Source organism: Canis aureus, chromosome 1, assembly GCF_053574225.1.
Source record: "Canis aureus isolate CA01 chromosome 1, VMU_Caureus_v.1.0, whole genome shotgun sequence".
Lineage (NCBI taxonomy): Eukaryota > Metazoa > Chordata > Mammalia > Carnivora > Canidae > Canis > Canis aureus.
Window position 1 is genome coordinate 112,525,529 of NC_135611.1, and position 21,568 is coordinate 112,547,096.

Genomic DNA, 21,568 nt, shown 5'->3' on the forward strand with positions numbered 1-21,568 from the left:
AACTGGCTGAACTGGAAGTCACAGTAAGCCTAAGTCTACAGATATTTAACCCAGTGATCAGAAAGTTAGTTGAAGGGCAGGCCAGATGGCTCAGCAGTTTAGGGCCGCCTTCAGCCCAGGGCATGATCCTGGAGACCCAGGATAAGGTTCTACATCAGGCTTCCTGCATGGAGCTGGCTTCTCCCTCTGCCTGTGTCTCTGCCTCTCTCTGTGCATCTCTCATGAATAAATAAATGAAATCAGAAAGAAAGAAAGAAAGAAAGAAAGAAAGAAAGAAAGAAAGAAAGAGGAAAAAGAAAGAAAGAAAGAAAGAAAGAAAGAAAGAAGAAAGAAAGAAAGAAAGAAAGAAAGAAAGAAAGAAAGAAAGAAGAAAGAAAGAAAGAAAAGGAAGGAAGGAAGGAAGGAAGGAAGGAAGGAAGGAAGGAAGGAAGGAAAGAAGGAAGGAAGGAAGGAAGGAAGGAAGGAAGAAAGAGAAAAAGAAAGAAAGAGAAAGAAAGAAAGAAAGAAAGAAAGAAAGAAAGAGAAAGAAAGAAAGAAAAAAAGAAAGAAAGAAAGGAAGAAAGAAAAAGAAAGAAAGAAAGAAAAGAAGAAAGAAAGAAAGAAAGTTAAAGTCATTTGCATGCCTATTAACAAAGTGAGTCTATCTAGAAACAACAGGCCATAGTTTCAACCTACTTGGAAGAAAATGACTATTTTCTTCTGGGACAGAAGAGGATTTCATGAGTAAAAGATCTCTGGGCTTGTTTATTATAGACAAAGGACACTTCCTGCACAGGTGGCTCCCGTGAATCAGACGCAGCAGCACAGCTCTGGCTCACAAAGCCTCCACAGGTCCAGTAACACAGACCACTCCCCTCTCTAGCACCTTCTATCTCTTCCTTGTCCCCAGTTTTTTTTTTTTCCTGCCCTCGTGGGGGTTAGATCTCTTCTAAACTGAATACCTTCATTTATTAATCCTACTAAGTATTAGCCTATTCTCTCATTTCCTTCACTTCCAAGCCATAGAAACATGTGTGCTGAGTGCCCCCATCCTCATCACCTGGTTTCTCCTGGCCTCTCTGCAGCGCTGCCTCTGTGCTTGAGACTGCCAGATGCAGCATGAAGTCAGTATCCATCCTCGGCCCAATTCAAAGATATTTTCACCATCCTCACGTTGTTCACTTTTACAACATCTAAAACCATGGACAACTTTTCCTTCTTGGACATTCTCTTCCTTCCACCCATTGACCTATGCATTGCACCCCACATCAGATTTAGTAGTGACACCTGGACTGAATACTTCCTGCACCACTGTCTTCCACAGCTTCAATGACCTCTCTGCAGATGGCTCCTACATCTGTATCTCTAGCCTTACTACTTCCCAGAACTCCTGAGCTCACATCCAAACACCTTCTGAAATTCCTCCTCATTTATATTGCCTCCCACCCTGACCCCACAGGCTCACCCAGCAGTTCATTCATCTCTTTCCACAATACCACTGTTTCATCCATGTTGCTCTTTGGTTTCTGGGATTTGACACATCACAAAACCTGATGGTTCTTTAATACCTCTCATACATTGTTCTGTTCATTCCCATGACGCTAAATAACCCAGGCCCTCAACAACTATTTTGGAAGTACAACCTGACTCCTTGTCTCTGGTCTCTCTACTGCAATCTTCCTTGCTTACTCTTGCCTCACTACCCTCCAAAAAATTGGTTCACTCTCTGCTCAAGAATCTGTACTGGCCTACTCTGGCCATTAGGTAAGCTTAAATTTCCCCCTCTTTACTAATACTTCTTACTTTCTTTATCACAACTCTAATATAACTCCTCCATTCTAATTAAATCTGTCTCCTTACCCGACCCTGCTCCTCTACCCCATATACACATATAATCCTTAGTCCCAGTGATATGCCTGAACACAAATACCAAACAGGGCAAGGTTCACTCTGTAATCTCACAGGAGTTACCCCACACTGGACATCACAACTCCAACGCCAGGGAGGACGGGGACCCTGAGACTCAGGATACAACCTACCTGTGACTGCGATCTTTTTCTGATGACCAATTCATATGTTCGTGAAATGCTTGTTGAGCACCTACTGTGCTACAAGGGTGAATGTCAGACTCCATGAAAGACACAGAAATGAGAAAGGCTAGGAACATAATGCCTAAGAGATAAGACATGAAGAACTATCATAATTTAAAGATCGAAAGGAATAAATGCCACAAGAAAAGACTAAGAAATCCAATGGGAAATGTGGCTGCACATTAGAATGATGGGGAAATTTTTAAAAAATTGACACTTGGGCCCCACCCCTAGAGAACTTCATTGGTTTGGGCTGGAACCCTGGCTCTGGTGAGTGTTGAAAGCTCCCCCAGATCCTGTTAATGTATAAGCAGGATGAAGAAGCTCTGTTATCACAAGTAGGCCTTGAGCCTCGAAGCAGTGGTTTTTAGCTAGGAATATAAATTGGAATTACCTAGGGAACTTTTCCAACATACATATTGAGCCCATGAACAATCCCTGAGAATGCAGCTGGTACAATGTGTCTGCAATGAGACCTGGGCTATTTGGAAAGACTCCCAGGTGATTCTCACATATATTCCGTGTTGGGAAATACTGACCTAAAACATAAAACATAAGTAAGCTGAAAAACTGAGGAGTTGGGAGAATACTCCATGTGATGAGCATAAAATGAATATTCTATTCTGCAAGGCACAGAGAAGTATTCAGAATAAAATGATTGGCAAGTAGCTAAACTTTGAGAGACTGCTGATACCACCTAATGTGAGGATGGGAAACAGCTAATAGTCTTCATATTGTTGGTGGAAATATAAAATGACACAATCACTCTGGAAAAGAGTCTGGCATTTTCTTATAAAGTTAAATATACTTATATAGTCCAGCAATCCCACTTCTGGGTATCTACCTAAGAGAAATGAAAATAGATATCCACACAAAGAGTTATACATGAGTGTTTCCAACAGCATTATTCACAATTGCCAAAAACCACAAATATCCATCAGTATATGAATGGGCAAACAGACTATGGTATATCCATACAAGGGAATACTAATCAGGAATAAAATGGGCACAAACTACTGCTAAAATGAGATACATGAATCTTTTGGAGATAATGTTTTGGACATTATGCTATGAAGAAGCTAGACCCGAAGGAGCACATACCATATGATGCCATTTAAATGAAGCTCAAGAATCGGCAATAATAATTAATGATGTTGGGCAGCCCGAGTGGTTCAGCGGTTTAGTGCTGCTTTCAGCCCAGGGCGTGATCCTGGAGACCTGGGATCGAGTCCCACGTCGGGCTCCCTGCATGGAGCCTGCTTCTCCCTCTGCCTGTGTCTCTGCCTCTCTCTCTCTGTGTCTCTCATGAAGATATAAATAAAATCTTTAAAAACAACAACAACAACAACAATAATAATAATAATTAATGATGTTAGGATTCACCATAGGGGGTGGAATGGACTGCAAAGGTGTACAAGGGAGCTTTGTGGGCCATTTTCGACATCTCAATTCAGGTGGTGATTATATGGATGTATACATTTACTAAAAATCAAATGGTACACTTAAGATCTGTATGCATTCCCTTTAAAAAAAATGTTTTATTTATTTGAGAGAGAAAGAGCACAAACACAAGTGGGGGAGGGGAGCAGAGGGAAAAGTAGACTCCCTGCAGAGCATGGAGCTTGGTTCAGAGCTGGATCCCAGGACCCCAGGATCACAACCTGAGCAGAAGACAACAGACAGCTAGCCAACTAAGTCACCCAGGCACCCCAGATCTATATGCATTTCAGTGTATTTCAATTTTATCTCAATTCTTAAAAATAAAGTGAAGGAGCATCCGATTCAATCTATCAGGTACAAAATCTACCACCAACAATGTGAACTCTGTTCATGCTCTCAAGGAGCTCCTCCAGGGTCCTTGTTTTAAAGAAAGAACAAAAAAGCCAAATGTAGTCAGTCCAAACTCAAAATGAAATAACAAGAGACTAAGGACAAAAAACAGAGACAAGAAAACCTGGCCTATTTCCTTCTAGCACATAAATATCTGAGTCACAAACACACTCACTGTCATCAAAACTTTAGTAATGTTCACAAGCACTGACAGTAGCCAGCACCTAAGTTAATCCCTAACTAAAGTACCACAAACCAAAAGCCATCCCAAGAAACCAAACAAATATGACAGTAAGGCTACACTCATTCAACTAGGCCATTTTAGAGATTTCTAATGAGTCATTTACTAAACATTTACTGAGGATTTCTATAAGTCAAGCACTAAGCCAGGTGCTGATGAGAACATGAAGATTAAAAAAATAAAGCTGTTAAAGAGTGCCGGGGTGGCTCAATCGGTTAAGCCTCTGTCTTCACTCAGTTCATGATCCTGGAGTCCTGGGATGCAGCTGCATCAGGCCCACTGCTCAGCAGGGAGCCTGCTTCTCCCTCTCCCTCTGCAGCTCCCACTGCTTGTGCTCACTCTCTCTCTGTCAAATAAATAAATAAAAATTCTTTAAAATAAATAAATAAAGCCCTTGAATTTTTATTCAAACAACTCTGCTTTTTGAAAAAAAGGGGGGGGAGGTAAGCAAAGAAAGAAATAAAGGAACAAAAAGGTGGGAAAGAAAGAGAAGGGAAGGGAGGGGGAAATCATGAGATAACTGAAGACATTAAAGCAGTTAATGTCAAAAAAAAAAAAGCAGTTAATGTTTTATAATATTGAGAAATATTTTTAGTGCGATGATGGTATTGTTATGTTTTTTGTAAAGATACCTTGTATTTAAGTAATACAATTGAAATCTTAAATTATTTAATGTCTTGGGTGTCTGGTTGGCTCAGTGGTTGAGCGTCTGCCTTCGGCTCAGGGCATGATCCCAGGGTCCTGGGATCAAGTTCCACATCAGGCTTCCCTCACGAAACCTGCTTCTCCCTCTGCTTATGTCTCTGCCTCTCTTTCTGTGTTGCTCATGAATAAATAAATAAAATCTTAAAAAAAAAAAAAAAAGAAATTATCTGATTCTGAAATTTACTTCAAAATAATCCAGGTTTGAAGTGCCTGAGTGGCTTAACCAGTGAAGTGTCTGCCTTTGGCTTGGGTCACAGTCTTGGGGTCCTAGGATCAAGCCCCACGTTGGGCTCTCTGCTCAGCAGGGAGTCTGCTTCTTCTCTCATTCTCCCACAGTTCTCTCTCTCTCTCTCTCTCTCTCAAATAAATAAATAAATAAAATTTTTAAAAAATAATCCAGGTTTGAGAAGGAGAATATATGAAACAATACCGGCCACAAAATAATTGCTGAAGCTGCGTGATGAGCACATGTAGAATCATTTTATTATTAGCTTAACTTTTATAACTGTTTGAGATTTTCCAGAAAAAAAAAAAAAGCCCCTGCTCTCCAGAAGCTTAGAACACACAAGGAATCAGATCTTCCGACAAATACACTACTATGTAGTTTACAAAATTTGATAAAGTGCTAGTCAAGCTCCAAGGACAGTGACTGCCCCTAGGATAAGCAAGAGAAGTCAGAGAAGATGTTAAAGGAGAGTCTTCCTGTGGATGGAACTGGAGGGTATTATGCTGAGTGAAATAAGTCAATTGGAGAAGGACAAACATTATATGGTCTCATTCATTTGGGGAATATAAATAATAGTGAAAGGGAATAGAGGGGAAGGGAGAAGAAATGGGTAGGAAATATCAGAAAGGGAGACAGAACATGGAAGACTCCTAACTCTGGGAAACGAACTAGGGGTGGTGGAATGGGAGGATGGCAGGGTGTGGGGGTGACTGGGTGGCGGGCACTGAGGGGGGCACTTGACGGGATGAGCACTGGGTGTTATTCTTTCTGTTGGCAAATTGAACACCAATAAAAAATAAACTTATTATTTAAAAAAAAAGGGGGGAGTCTTCCCCTTGACCAGAGTCAAAAACGTATTATAGGCAAAAGGGCAAACAAATGGTACAAAAGCACGCAGATGTGAAGCAGCAGAGTTCCTGCATATGCTTTGGATGACTTACCAGAGATCACGTTATTTAGGAGCACATATTCTGGAGCCGGACTACCTGCTTTGGAGGTCCTGCTATTAAGGTAACTACTCCGAGACTTGAGGCAAGTTACTTCACAGGACTATTGTCAGAAGTCAATGAGTGGGCAGCTCCGGTGGTGCAGCAGTTTAGCACCGCCTGGAGCCCGGGGTGTGATCCTGGGGACCCCAGATCGAGTCCCACATGGGGCTCCCTGCGTGGAGCCTGCTTCTCCCTCTGCCTGTGTCTCTGCCTCTCTCTCAATCTGTGTGTCTCTCATGAATAAATAAAAATCTTAAAAAAAAAAAAAGTCAATGAGTTAATACATGGGTAAAATGCTTAGAAGACAGTAGACAAACAATAAATGTTAGCTACAGGATATAAAATTAATATATAAAAATATGTTGCAAAAAAAAAGAAGGAAAGAAATCTGTGCATTTCTAATGAATAATAATACCAGCAAGAGAAATTAAGAAAATAATAATCCCATTTACAATTGCATCAAAAGGAATAAAATACCTAGGAATGAATTTAACCAAGGAGGTGAAAGACCTATATTCTGAAAACTGTAGACATTGATGAAAGACACTGAAGATAAATGGAATAGGTGGAAAGATATATATACCATGCTCATGAATTGGAAGAATTAATATTGTTAAAATGTCCATACTACTCAAAGCAATCTACAGGTTCAATGCAATCCCTATCAAAATACCAATAGTATTTTTCACCATGCTAGAATAAATGTGTACAGAACCACAAAATACCCCACATAGCCAAAGCAATCTCAAGAAAAAACAAAGCTGGAAGTATCATAATCCCAGAGTTCAAACAATACTACAAAGCCAGAGTAATCAAAAAACACGGTACTTGCACAAAAACAGACACATAGATCAATGGGACATAACAGAAAACCAAGAAATAAACCCAAGCTTATATGGTCAATTACATACAAAAGAGGCAAAAATATGCAATGGGGAAAAGGACAATGTCTTCAATAAATGGTGCTGGAAAAAACTGGACAGCTACATGCAAAAGAATAAAACTGGACCACTTTATTACACAAAAATAAATTCAAAAGAGATTAAAGACCTAAACTTGAGACACCTGGGTGGCTCAGGGGTTGAGCATCTGTCTTCAACTCAGGGTGTGATCCCGGGGTCTGGAATCGAGTCCCACTTCAGGCTCCCTGCGAGGAGTCCACTTCTCCCTCTGCCTCTCTCTCTCTCCCTCTCTCTCTGTGTCTCTCATGAATAAATAAATAATTTTTTAAAAACAAAAAAAAGTCCTAAGCTTAAGACCTAAAACCATAAAACTCCTAAAAAAATATATAGATACTAATCTGTTGGATATCAGCCTTTAGCAATATTCTTCTGGATCTGTCTCCTTAGGCAAGGGGAACAAAACAAAAAATAAACTATTTTGCACAGCAAAGGAAAACCATCAACAAAATGAAAAAGCACTGTACTGAATGGGAGAAGATATTTGCAAATGACATATCTGATAAGAGGGTTAATATCCAAAATATATAAAGAATTCATAAACTCAATACCAAAAAAAAACCCAATTAAAAAATGGGCAGAGCCTGGCCAGCTCAGTCAATGGAGCATGCGACTCTTGATCTCAGGGTCCTGAGTTCAAGCCCACACTGGGTGTAGAATTTACTTATTAAAAGAAAATTAAGGCAGCCCTGGTGTCACAGCGGTTTAGCACCACCTGCAGCCCAGGGTGTGATCCTGGAGACCCGGGATCGAGTCCCATATCGGGTTCCCTGCATGGAGCCTGCTTCTCCCTCTGCCTGTATCTCTGCCTCTCTCTCTGTGTGTCTCTCATGAATAAATAAATAAAAATCTTTAAAATAAAATAAGAAAAGAAAAGAAAATTAAAAATAAACTTTAAAAAAAATGGGCAGAGGTTCTGAATAAGTACTTCCCAAAGACAACATATACAGATGGCCAAGAGTTACAGGAAAAGATGTTCAGCATCACTAATCATCAGAAAAATGCAAATCAAAACCACAATGAGATATCACCTCATACCAGTCAGAATGGCTAGTATCAAAATGACAAGAAATAACAAGTACTGGCAAGGATATGGAAAAAAGGGAACCCTTGTGCACTGTTGATGGGAATGTAAATTGGTTCAGCCACTATGGAAAACAGTATGGACGTTGCTCAAAAAATTAAAAACAGAAATACCATATGATCCAGCAGTTCCACTTCTAGGTATTTACCTGCGGAAAACAAAACACTAATTCAAAAAGATAAATGCACCCCTACATTTATTGCAGCATTATTTACAATAGACAAGATGTGAAAGCAACCTAAGTGTCAACTGATAAATGAATAGATTTAAAAAATATGGTATACACACACACACACACACACACACACACACACACACACACTGGGATATTACTCAGCCATAAAAAAGAATGTAATCATACCAGCATGGATGGACTTAGATGGTATTATGCTAAGTGAAAAAGAAAGAAAACAAATACCATATGATTTCACCTATATGTGGAATCTAAACAAACAAAACAGAAATAAACTCATAAATACAGAGAACAAGTTGATAGTTGCCATAGGGGAGGTGTGTGAGGGGGGATGGGTGAAAGAGGTGAAGGGATTAACAAGTACAAACTTCCCAGGACCCCTTGTGGCTCAGTTGGTTAAGCAGCTGGCTCCTGGTTTCAGCTCAGGTCATAATCTCCTGGTCATGATCTCCCAATCCTGAGGTGAGCCCCATATCGGGCTCCATGGTGAGCCTGCTTAAGATTCTCTCTCTCCTCTCCCTCTAACCCTTTTCCCACTTCCCACTACCACACCCCACCCGACTCCCACATGCACGTGCTCTCTAAAAAAAAAAAAGTAAGTATAAACTCCCAGTTATAAAATAAAGTCATGGGCATGAAAAGCACAGCATAGGGAATACAGTCAATAATACTGTAATAACTTTGAATGGTGACAGATGGTAACTACACTTGTAGTATGCATTTCATTATGTATATAATTGTTGAATCACCACATTGTACACCTGAAACTAATATAATATTGTATATCAACTATACTTCAATTTAAAGATTTTATTTATTTATTTGAGAGAGAATATGTGAGCACAAGCAGAGGGGAGAGTCAGAGGGAGAGGGAGAAGCAGGCTCCCCACTGAGCAGGGAATCTAACACAGGGCTCAATCCCAGGACCCTAGGATCATGACCTCAGCTGAAGGCAGATGCTTAACCGACTGAGCCACCCAGGCACTCCAACTAGACTTCAATTTAAAGAATGTGTTAACTGCTGGTAATGGTAGCAGTAGCTCAGCCCACAATACCAAACATTTTGAAACTCTCATCTAATTTGGATTGTTGGGGTTTTTTTAAGATTTATTTATTTAGTTAGTTGGTTAAGAGAGAGAGAGGGAGACCTGGGGGAGGGGCAGAGGGAGATAGAGAATTCCTGCTGAGTGCAGAGCCCAACCCAAGGCTCCATCCCAGGACCCCAAGATCATGACTCGGGCTGAAATCAAGAGTTGGTCATTTAACTGACTGAGCCACCCAGGCACCCCTAAATCTCATCTAATTTGTACTTATTATTTATCCTCTTTTTGTTAAACTGTATACTTGTAAAGTAGGGACTATCTATATCTTATTTATCTCTATATCCCCACAACCTACCCTAAGGCCATATCCACAATAGCCACTAATCAAGCAACTCTTCTTTCAGGCACTAAGGAAGGGACCACCCAAAGCCTTCACCTAGCCCCCTTTATTGCTCTGGATTATACCCTTAATTCCTACAATTCTTTGGCTTCCTTTAGCTCCTTTCTTTGTTTCCACCTCCTCCCTTACTCTCCTCCAGAGATGTTCATTCACTAATGGTGCTCTCTGGTATCTTCCCTGGCAGATGTTCCAATGCCTCCTTTTTTTCTCTCCCCACAGCTGTATTATCTAAATAGCCTGTGCATCATTTATTCTGCAATTCATTAGGATGAAGGGAGGCTGAATTTCTTGATCATTGGTCTCATACCTATTTGTGAGAAGTAGAATCTTCTAGAAAAGAGAAAAGCAGGTAAGACGGTAACATTAAAGCCTTCAAATATAGCTCCATCATTAAGAAAATCCTGTAGATACATTTGTTCAATCAGCTAACATCTCACTGGGGTTTTGAGAGGGTCAGAAACTGCTGGGGAGTAAAGGGAAACGTGAAGGGCAGGAAGTTCAGCTATATGTTCATTTTTGTTTTGCAAATTTCAGCGTTCCCCACTGCCAATAAACATCTTCATTTTTCCCTATAGCAGAGACTCAAAGAGAAAGAGAATATGAATATCCAGAGCTTAAGAACTAAAAAGATACAAGACTATTGATAGCTACAGACTCTACAGATGAAGCAGGAAGAGGGTCAGATGCAGGCTTCCCTCAAATCACAGCTCTGTACAAAGTGCACTCTGCCCTGGGCAGTGTCTCCCCAACAGTGGGAAATGCTGGTAGAACATTAACTACCAGGACCAGAAGGAAACGGAGCCCTCTGAAGTACCTCTCCTTACTCATTCTCCCCGGGCTTCCACTGGCATAACAATTCAAGGCCAGATTTCCAGCCCCAGTATTTAGTGGGTTTTTTTATTTTGGGGGGTTTATTTCCTGTAAAAAAAGGCTGAGGAGGGGATCACAAAGCAGAAAATGGGACACTGGAGAAAGTCCCATTAAAAAGAGCACTTGAAAAAATTTTAAATTAGGGATCCCTGGGTGACGCAGCAGTTTGGCGCCTGCCTTTGGCCCAGGGCGCGATCCTGGAGACCCAGGATGGAATCCCACATCGGGCTCCCGGTGCATGGAGCCTGCTTCTCCCTCTGCCTGTGTCTCTGCCTCTCTCTCTCTCTCTCTCTCTCTGTGTGACTATCATAAATAAATTAAAAATGTGTGACTATCATAAATAAATAAAAATTTATTTTAAAAAAATTTTTAATTAAATTTAAAAATAAAAAAATAAAAATAAAAATAAAATAAAATAAAAAGAGCAGCTTAGGGCAGCCCGGGTGGCTCAGCGGTTTAGCGCTGCCTTCAGCCCAGGGCCTGATCCTGGAGACCCAGGATCAAATTCCATGTCAGGCTCCTTGCATGGAGCTTCCTTCTCCGTCTGCCTGTGTCTCTGCCTCTCTCTCTCTCTCTCTCTCTCTCTCTCTCCCCCTCATGAACAAATAAATAAAATCTTAAAAAAAAAAAAAGAGCAGCTTAGACATGAGAAAATGCTCCACATCACTTGCCCTCAGGGAAATACAAATCAAAACCACAATGAGATACCACCTCACACCAGTAAGAATGATAAAAATTAACAAGATAGGAAACAACAAATGTTGGAGAGGATGTGGAGAAAGGGGAGCCCTCTTGCACTGTTGGTGGGAATGTGAACTGGTACAGCCACTCTGGAAAACTGTGTGGAGGTTCCTCAAAGAGTTAAAAATAGAACTGCTCTATGACCCAGCAATTGCGCTGCTGGGGATTTACCCCAAAGATACAGATGCAGTGAAATGCCAGAACACCTGCGCCCCAATGTTTATAACCGCAATGTCCACAATAGCCAAACTGTGGAAGAGGCCTCGGTGTCCATCAAAAGATGAATGGATAAAGAAGCTGTGGTCTATGTATACAATGGAGTATTACTCAGCCATTAGAAACGACAAATACCCATCATTGGCTTCAACGTGGATGGAACTGGAGGGTATTATGCTGAGTGAAGTAAGTCAATCGGAGAAGGACAAACATATGGTCTCATTCATTTGGGGAATATAAAAAATAGTGAAAGGGAATAAAGGGGAAAGGAGAGAAAATACTGGGAAATATCAGTGAGGATGACAGAACATGAGAGACTCCTAACTCTGGGAAACCATCAAAGGGTAGTAGAAAAGGAGGTGGGCGGGGGGTTGGGGTAACTGGGTGATGGGCACTGAGGGGGGCACTTGATGGGATGAGCACTGGGTGTTATGCTATATGTTGGCAAATTGAACTCCAATAAAAGAATTTTTTAAATAAAAAAATAAAATTAAAAAAAATTTAAGTTTACAAAAAAAAAGAGCAGCTTTTATATACAAAAAATATATATATATCCAAAATAACAACAACAAAAAAAAGGGCAGCTTAGGGGTGCCTGGGTAGCTTATTGATTGAGCATCTGCCTTCGGCTCAGGGCATGATCCCGGGATTGCCGGGATCTGGGATTGAGTCCCGCACTGGGCTACTTGCGGGGAGCCTGCTTCTCCCTCTGCCTATGTCTCTGTCACTCTCTCTGTGTGTCTCTCATGAATAAATAAATAAAATCTTTAAAACTAATAATAGGGGAGCCCTGGTGGCACAGCCGTTTAGCGCCGCCTGCAGCCCAGGATGTGATCCTGGAGACCTGGGATCAAGGCCCACATTGGGCTCCCTGAATGGAGCCTATTTCTCCCTCTGCCTGTGTCTCTGCCTCTCTCTCTCTCTGTGTCTCTCATGAATAAATAAATAAAATCTTTTTAAAAAAACAAAAAAGAAAAGCTTTTAAAAATAAATAAATAATAAATAAATAAATAAATACATACATACATACATACATACATACATAAATAAATAAATAAAAAGAGCAGCTTAGAAGTACCTGGGTGTCGCAGTGGCTGAGCGTCTGCCTTGGCTCAGGTTGTGATCCCAGGGTTCTGGGATGGAGTCCCACTTTGGGCTCCCCAAAGGGAGCCTGCTTCTCCCTCTGCTTATGTCTCTGCCTCTCTCTCTGTGTCTCTCATGAATAAATAAATAAAACCTTTAAAAAAAGGGACACCTAGGTGGCTTAGCAGTTGAGTGTCTGCTTTCGGTTCTGGGCGTGATCCCGGAGTTCTGGGATCGAGTCCCATGTTGGACTTTCTGCATGGAGCCTACTTCTCCCTCTGCCTAGGTCTCTGTCTCTCTGTCTCTCTCTCTCTCTCTCTGTGTGTGTCTCTCTCTGTGTCTCTCATGAATGAATGAATGAATGAATGAATAAATAAATAAATAAATAAATAAATAAAACCTTGAAAAAAAAATGAAGCAGCTTAGGGACTCCTTGATGGCTCAATCAGTTAAGCCTCTGACTCTTGGTTTCAGCTCAGGTCATGATCTCAGAGTGGTGAGACTGAGCCCTGCATTAGTCTCCATGCTCAGCAGGGAGTCTGCTGGAGATTCTCTCTCCCTCTCCCTCTGCCCCTCCCCCCTGCTCACTCACTCTTTCTAATAAATAAATAAATCTTTAAAAAAAAAAAGAGCAGCTTAAGCATGCTTTGTTTAAAGGTCAAAGTCTTGCGCAGTGTGCCACTCTCTCTTTAAAGCCTCTCTGTGTCAATGAGCCTTGCCCTATCTGACCCCAGAACTCCTCTTATCTGGAGACTAGAGCAAGGGAGGAAAAGGGGAACTGGGAATAGGAAGACAAATAAATTAAAGCAGAGTGGGAGGCCCCCTGTAATACTAGGTGTGATTACTAAGGAAGTGAAACTGGTCTTATGTAGGGCTCAGACTAGTTTTGAAACTCTACATGATAAATACCAAACTGTTTTGAGTAACAACTCAAAGTTAGAATAAATGTATAGCCACCCAGGACAACTACTTTTTTTTCTTTCCAGGACAACTACTTTTAAAGTGCCAGTATTTATTGGATATGTTATCCAAACTCATGTGAGTCTCATAATTTTCTTGTCTTAACTTAAATAGGACCAAGGAACAATTTGATACTACCAGGAGGTTGAGGAGAAAGGAAAGAGCAGGGAAGACAGGAGTGTATATGGTAGCAGAGATGATGGCCATGTAAAGAGAAGAGCCAAAGAAGGTGTAATAAAAAAGAAACAAAACATTCCTATTGTAAATACAAAGAGGGAAACATGATTTAATTGTGGCTAAAATCAGGGCACCTGGGTGGCTCAGTGGTTGAGTGTCTGCCTTTGGCTCAGGGTGTGATCCTGGGGTCGTGGGATTGAGTCTCACATCAGGCTCCCCAGAGGGAGCCTGCTTCTCCCTCTCCCCATGTCTCTGCCTCTCTAAAATGGGCCTTTCAAAACCCTAAGTATTTGCTAACTTATAAAGATCCAGTGGAGATGCAAACAGTTGCCCTTTCCTCTCCCTCTCTTTTTGTGCCAGCAGCAGAGTCTCCACCCCAGTTTCTCTCTGTGGGAGTGCTCACTTGTTATTGTTCTTAGAGAAGCTGTGGTTTCAGAAATGGAAAAGGGAAGAATCTGCCTAAGCAGCAAGTGCAAAAGAGGTCCTGACCCTAGGACTGACGGTCAGGAAGGCTGTCCTGCCTGCCCCCCGGGGCAGTTACTCAAAAGTATCATCTCCACACTGCCTAAAAATTTCACCCCACTTTATTAAATTACTTGATATCTCACCCAGTTGATTTAGCAAATGATTATGAGATTAGAGGGCTTTTAGCTACACATGTATCACTTGAATGGTCATGCTGCTTTCCCCTCAACCACCTACCTCAGACCTACCATGGGGCTCTGATGGAGCAGGGTTGGGAAGAGGACTCAAAAGCAAGGAAAATTGGGGCCTTCCATGAGGAGCAGGGTGGACCTCAGTCAGGTACTATAGCGGAGGGCTGATGGAAGCATCCAAGTCCTATGTGCCTGAAATCTCAGAAAAGAGAGAAGCTTTACATGAGAAGCATTTGGGAGATGAAAGGGTATCAAAGGTAAGTATCATTTTAAAAGTGTGCCCCATGTTAATTCAATTCCAGGAAAGGTAGATCAAACTATTTTCCTTTCTCTGAATATTTCTAAAATTCAGGACCTAAGTATATTAGTCAAGGTTCTCCAGAAAAACAGAACCAATAGGATGGATATATATTGAGATACAGAGATTAGATAGACAGACAGATACAAAAAAAGAGATTTATAAAGAATTGGCTCACTTGATTAAAGAGGCTGACAAGTCCCAAGATCTTCCGGGTAAGTCAGGAAGCTAGAGACCAAGGGAGCCAAAGGTGTAGTTCTAGTCCAAAAGCCGGCAGGCTCCAAACCAGGAAGAGCCAATGTTTCAGTTCAAGTCTGAAGGCAGAAAAAAGCTGATGTCCCAGACAGCCAGGAGGAATTCTTTCGTACTCAGAGGAAGGTCAACCTTTTTGTTCTATTCGAGCCATCAACTAATTGGATGAGGTCTACCCACATTGGGGAGGGCAATTTGCTTTACTCAGTTTACCAATTTAAATGTTAATCTCATACAAAAACCTTCAGAATAATGTTTAACCAATATCTGAGCACCCCACGGCCCAGTCAAGTTGACATGTAAAATTAACCACCACATTACACCAGTAATATAGTTCTGTCACATGGTTCATTCAACATTTACAAGGTCCTGTGCTATGAAATACATAAAATTAGATCCTTTCCTCCTAGGGGGAATAAGAATGATAACTCATATATAATTCTAGTAATAGCATTAAGTACTATGAGGGGGTCTAAAAGCTGAGATGTTCAGGGTAGCAAGACTATTTCTTCCACAGGGTTTCAGCGAAAGAGGGTAGCATTTCAGCAGGGAACTGAAGGATGATGGTAATGGCATAAAGGAGGAGGCATTCCTAATGAAGAAAAGAAACCGAAAGACAAAGAATCAGGAAAACATGGTGAGTCATCTAGTCTAACTGTAGTTTAAAATATGTGAGGAGAGGGCGCTTGAGTGGCTCAGTTGGTTAAGCCTCTGCCTTCAGCTCAGGTCATTATTCTGGGGTCCTGGGATTGAGCCCCACACTGGGCTTGCTGCTCATTGGAGAGCCTGCTTCTCCCTCTGCCCCGCTGGTGTTTGTTCTCTCTCTCTCTCTCTCTCTCAAATGAATAAGTAAAATCTTAAAAAAATAATAAAATATATAAGGAAAAACAAAAGCAATTTGTATAATGGTAGGTGGTAAAGGAAACCTAGAGGTTCCCAATCACCCAATAGGACTTTCTAAGAACCTACAGCTTTTGGCCTAGAACCTAGAACCATTCTGAATTGTTTCAGTTCAGCTTTTAAATAGTTGTGAGAAGTAACTTACTTCCCATGCTGCTAACTTCTCCCATCTCTTAGAGTTCCTCTCCTCCAGGCCTCGGTATGCCTAGTTACCCACTACACTACAAATTTAAAAGGCTTTTGAGGGGGTCAGCAAGCAGGGTGCTGCCAGTGTGGAAGGGGAGTAGGGCCATGGAGAAGCTGTCCTGAGGGCCCAGGACAACTGACCTCACAGGTCCTGGATGCCTCATTCCTTAGTGTCAATACCAGGTAGAAGTAATTTGTCTTCTGCTTCGTGTCTGGCATTTTCTTCTCTATCCTTAGAACTGGATTTCTGTGAGGGGCACCTGGGTGGCTCAGTTGGTTGGGTGTCTGCCTTTGGCTCAGGTCATGATCCTGGGATCCTGGGATTGAGCCCCACTTTGGGCTCCCCGCTCAGTGGGGAGCCTGCTTCTCCCTCTCCCTCTGCCCAGCTGGTGTTCTCCTTCTCTCTCAAATGAACAAATAAAATCTTAAAAAAAAAAAAAAAGAACTGGATTTCTGTGGCTTCCTGGTGGCCTAAAGCTTTCTGCAGCATTTTATACCCTTGGAAATACTGCTGCATTAGCCAGGGCATGCTTTTTAATGGGACCCAGGAAGCAACTCAAGAAAATGTTTGAAACAACAAGATTGCTTGCAACAATTATGCTTTTGTGTTCCATATTTATCTTGTATGCTGCTCTCTGTGTCATAAGAGGAGACTGGCCCTATTCTGCATATTGCAGTTCTTGTCAATAACCTGGTATAGTCTGTCATACAACCCATATGCAACCCATATGGTTGAGTTCTGTCTTGCCATTTCTAGTCCTCTAAAAATCTTTAAACGTGAACATTAAAATACCAAAAACCTTTAGTACATGTACATTAAAATATGATATAAAAGGCAAAATAAATAAATATAAATAAAAGGCTTTTGAGGAGGAATAAGCACCTAATCAACATTTACAATATATTTCATGAAACATATTTAAAGTACCAAAAAATGAATTTCAAAATCACGGAACAAATGTCTACCATCACCCACAATATATCATGCACTGTGGTAAGTCTTAGTAATATAAAAATTAATAAAAATATGCTTAGGTGCCAGTCTCGAGTTGCTTCCTGTCCCTCAGTCACAACACTTGTCATTCTACTCTGTTAACTGCCTGTTTATCTGATTCTCTTATGAGACCATGAGCTCCTTAAGGACCACTAAAACCTTTAGTTTTTATTTCCAGTATATGCCCAATATAATGCTTACTATTTAGTAGGCATTCAGGAAACTAAATACTTATTAAGAGATTGATTGAATGAATGAATGAAAAATATCAAGCATTTATGAGAATCTGTGTATGAGGCACATGGAAAAGCCTCAGATTTAATGAATATTTATTAGGTACCTATAATGTCAGTAGTTCTTGGCAGTTACTTTAAAAGTCAGAAGCAGAAGTGTTCTATAGTTTTTAGGGTATAGATCCTTTACCTCTTTGGTTAGGTTTATTCCTAGGTATCTTATGCTTATTCCATGCTCATGAGTTGGAAGAATTAATATTGTGAAATTGTCTGTGCTACCCAGGGCAATTTACACATTTAATGCAATCCGTATCAAAATACCATGGACTTTCTTCAGAGAGTTGGAACAAATCATCTTAAGATTTGTGTAGAATCAGAAAAGACCCTGAATAGTCAGGGGAATATTAAAAAAGAAAACCAGAGCCAGGGGCATCACAATGCCAGATTTCAGGTTGTACTACAAAGCTGTGATCATCAAGACAGTGTGGCCTGGCACAAAAACAGACACATAGATCAATGGAACAGAACAGAGAATCCAGAAATGACCCTCAACTCTATGGTCAATTAATATTCGACAAAGCAGGAAAGACTATCCACTGGAAAAAGGACAGTCTCTTCAATAAATGGTGCTGGGAAAATTGGACAGCCACATGCAGAAGAATGAAACTAGACCATTCTCTTACACCATACACAAAGATAAACTCAAAATGGATGAAAGATCTAAATGTAAAACAAGAATCCATCAAAATCCTAGAGGAGAACACAGGCGACACCCTTTTTGAACTTGCCACAGCAACTTCTTGCAAGATACATCTATGAAGGCAAGGGAAACAAAAGCAAAAATGAATTATTGGGACTTCATCAAGATAAAATCTTCTGCACAGCAAAAGAAACAGTCAACAAAACTAAAAGACAACCTACAGAATGGGAGAAGATACCTGCAAATGACGTATCAGATAAAGGGCTAGTATCCAAGATCTATAAAGAACTTATTAAATTCAACAGCAAAGAAACAAACAATCCAATCATTAAATGGGCAAAAGACATGAACAGAAATTCCACAGAAGAAGACATAGACATGGCCAACAAGCACATGAGAAAATGCTCCACATCATGTGCCATCAGGGAAACACAAATCAAAACCACAATGAGATACCACCTCACACCAGTGAGAATGGGGAAAATTAACAAGACAGGAAACAAATGTTGGCCAGGATATGGAGAAAGGCCCTCTTGCAGTGTTGGTGGGAATGTGAACAGCCACTCTGGAAAACTGTGTGGAGGTTCCTCAAAGAGCTAAAAATAGAACTGCCCTATGACCCAGCAATTGCACTGCTGGGGATTTACCCCAAAGATACTGATGCAGTGAAATGCCGGAACACCTGTGCCCCAATGTTCATAGCAGCAATGTCCACAATAGCCAAACTGTGGAAGGAGCCTCAGTGTCCATCAAAAGATGGATAAAGAAGATGTGGTTTATGTATACAATGGAATATTACTCAGCCATTAGAAACGACAAATACCCACCATTTGCTTCAATGTGGATGGAACTGGAGGGTATTATGCTGAGTGAAGTACATCAATCGGAGAAGGACAAACAGTGTATGTTCTCATTCATTTGGGGAATATAAATAATAGTGAAAGGGAATAAAGGGGAAAGGAGGGAAAATGAGTGGGAAATATCAGTGAGGATGACAGAACATGAGAGACTCCTAACTCTGGGAAATGAACAAGGGGGTAGTAGAAAGGGAGGTGGGCAGGCTTTGGGGTGACTGGGTGACAGGCACTGAGGGGGGCACTTGGAGGGATGAGCACTGGGTGATATGCTATATGTTGGCAAATTGAAAAGAAAGAAAGAAAGAAAGAAAGAAAGAAAGAAAGAAAGAAAGAAAGAAAGAAAGAAAGAAAGAGAGAAAGAGAGAAAGAAAGAAAAAGGAAGGAAGGAAGGAAGGAAGGAAGGAAGGAAGGAAGGAAGGAAGGAAGGAAGGAAGGAAGGAAGGAAGGAAGGAAAGAAGGAAAGAAGGAAAAGAGAAAGAAAAAAAGAGAAGTAAAGACACAGCTTCCAACCTTAAGTTGCTTTCAGAGGACTGAGGGAAGTTAAATATATACTCAGTCAGATAAAAAATAGGTCATAATGACAATACAATCATGCTATTAAAGTTATCAAAAGGGCAACGGGAAGGCCATGGCCACAACCACATTGTTTTCCAGAGCTGTTCTTACAATCACCCTAGTTATTCTGGCTAGGTAAGAACAAACCTTTTCTACTTAATTCAGCCAAGACTAATTTTTCAGTAGGAACTATGAACAGAAACAAGAAAAGAAAAAATACAAAAAAAAAAAAAAATTTTTTTTCCAAAGAAAAACATTTCCAGCCAAGGATAGCCAGAGCCTAACCAGGGAATTCTCACTGGATACCACATGCCAAAGTCTGAACTTCCTAGATTAACAGATCCAGTTCCTCAGGCCCCTGCGCCAAGGATTTGACCTGACTTTGTTTTCACTCCCTTTTAGGAAAACCTGGGTGGCTCTGTGTATAAACTGGCAGGTCCAGATGGGGTGGGGGTGGGGGAGTGGTTTACTTCTCTTTCTGCCCTCTAAGTATGTCTCTTGAGCTTTAATCTGGACTGAGCTTACTGGCAGCCAACTCTTTTGTCCTACCTACAGACCACTCTAATTTTGAAACCCTGGAATTTCTTCTAAAATTTTGCCTGAAACTCACCTTTCTCTGTCTTTTTTAAAGAACCTGTTTGGGGTAGGGGGGGCCTGGGTGGCTCAGTCGGTTGAGCATCTAACTCTTTTGGTTTGGGCTCAGGTCATAATCTCAGGGTGGGGGGATCAAGCCCTGCATTGGGCTCTGCACTCTGTGTGGAGTCTGCTTCTCTCCCTCTGCTCCAACCCCCCACTTGCTCATCATGTGCACACACTCAGTTTCTCTCTCTCTCTCAAATAAATAAATAAATAAATCTTTTAAAAAATCCTATCTGGAATATCTGCCTTTGCCTGAACTTTGTCAAGGATGGATGGTTCTATCCTTTAGGGGTATCCAACTGGTTTCCTCTCCTTCCTCTAAACTTACGCTGCTTGGTCTCCTCTCAGATACTTTCTTCGAATGCCACTCTGTCATCCTCCCAAACTTTGCACATGTATACAGTTCACTTGTTTAGGAAGCCTTCTCTGAGCAGCCTAGTCCAGGGAAGCTCTCCTACATCTGAACCCCAAAAATTCTCATGTCTGTTATACTTGGGGCCCTGTGTTACATTATATGCTGCCCCTATGACATTGTGATTTATGTTTACTTGTCTCATTACCGCTGACCCCGCCCAGACTATAACTTCCTTAAAGGCAAAAAACCGTATGTTATATTCCCCCACCCCTCAACTTCACCCAACCATGACTGAGAGCAGTTACTGAGCACCTACAGTATGTGAATTGTTGTTCTGGTGCTTTATGTATGTTATTTCCCTTGATCCTCACAATTTTCTCACAAATGAGAAAATTGAGAGTCAGAGAACATGAATAAAAGGCCAAGGCCACCCAGTTAAAAAGTGGCAAAGCCATGAAGGAAATCCAAAGCCTTGTGGCCTCTAAACCCCGCTGGCACCTCAAGTGGAGTAGGTGTGCCGGAACCGTTCATTGCTGACCAAGCCGTTCCCAGGGCCAGGTGGAGAGCCAAGGTACACAACACCAGGTAGCAGAGCCAGCTTGATACCGCCCTCCTCTGAAGCCCACATATGGGTCTCTCTGGCTTCCAGGCACAACCCCTTCCCCTGTGCCAATTTAGGCAGTAGCCTCACTCTGTTCCACAGGTGGCTTATTTGGAAAACCTGGGTGGCTCTGTGTGTAAACTGGCAGGTCCAGTTTACACACATTAAACGCATTAGATGTCAGGAAGTGAGAGGTCAAACTCCTCTGAAGCAGAATCAGAGAAGTGATTCTCGAGCATTGGCTTGCAGGGAGGGAGCCCCTCCCTATGGCCACCCAGTTTCAGCTTCTGTGTTTTCCTTTCGGGGCCTGTTGGGCAACTTTAGGATTACAAGGACAAGACTTTTGCCAATAAGCCCTATCTAAAAGAGACAGATTGGTAGGAGCCCTGACACTGTGTAAACTCCATGTCAGCAGGAGGACTCCTGTGCCTCCCTTTTGACCCGGACTCAGGGCCACATCTTCCAGCTGCCCATGTGTTAGCAGGCTCCTCCACTCTGGTAGAAAGAGGTACCATTTACGGAGCACCTAGTATGCGCCAAGCACTATACCCAGTGC

General features: G+C 41.5%; 1 long non-coding RNA gene across 15 annotated transcripts in view; it reads right to left on the minus strand.

Annotated features, from left to right (window-relative positions):
* The window catches only part of LOC144284823 (uncharacterized), a 110,599-nt gene that overhangs the window by 20,158 nt on the left and 68,873 nt on the right, over positions 1 to 21,568 (minus strand). For 7 of the 15 annotated variants that reach the window (XR_013353249.1, XR_013353263.1, XR_013353266.1 and 4 more), the window contains 4 exons: positions 14,919 to 15,054; positions 14,500 to 14,634; positions 8,217 to 8,251; positions 5,320 to 6,312 (listed from right to left, as the gene is read on the minus strand). This is a non-coding gene — a long non-coding RNA (uncharacterized LOC144284823). Of the gene's footprint in view, positions 1 to 2,842; positions 3,394 to 5,319; positions 6,313 to 8,216; positions 8,252 to 14,488; positions 14,642 to 14,918; positions 15,055 to 21,568 lie in introns of those variants that run through there. The other 8 variants (XR_013353252.1, XR_013353260.1, XR_013353262.1 and 5 more) reach the window with 6 other exon arrangements.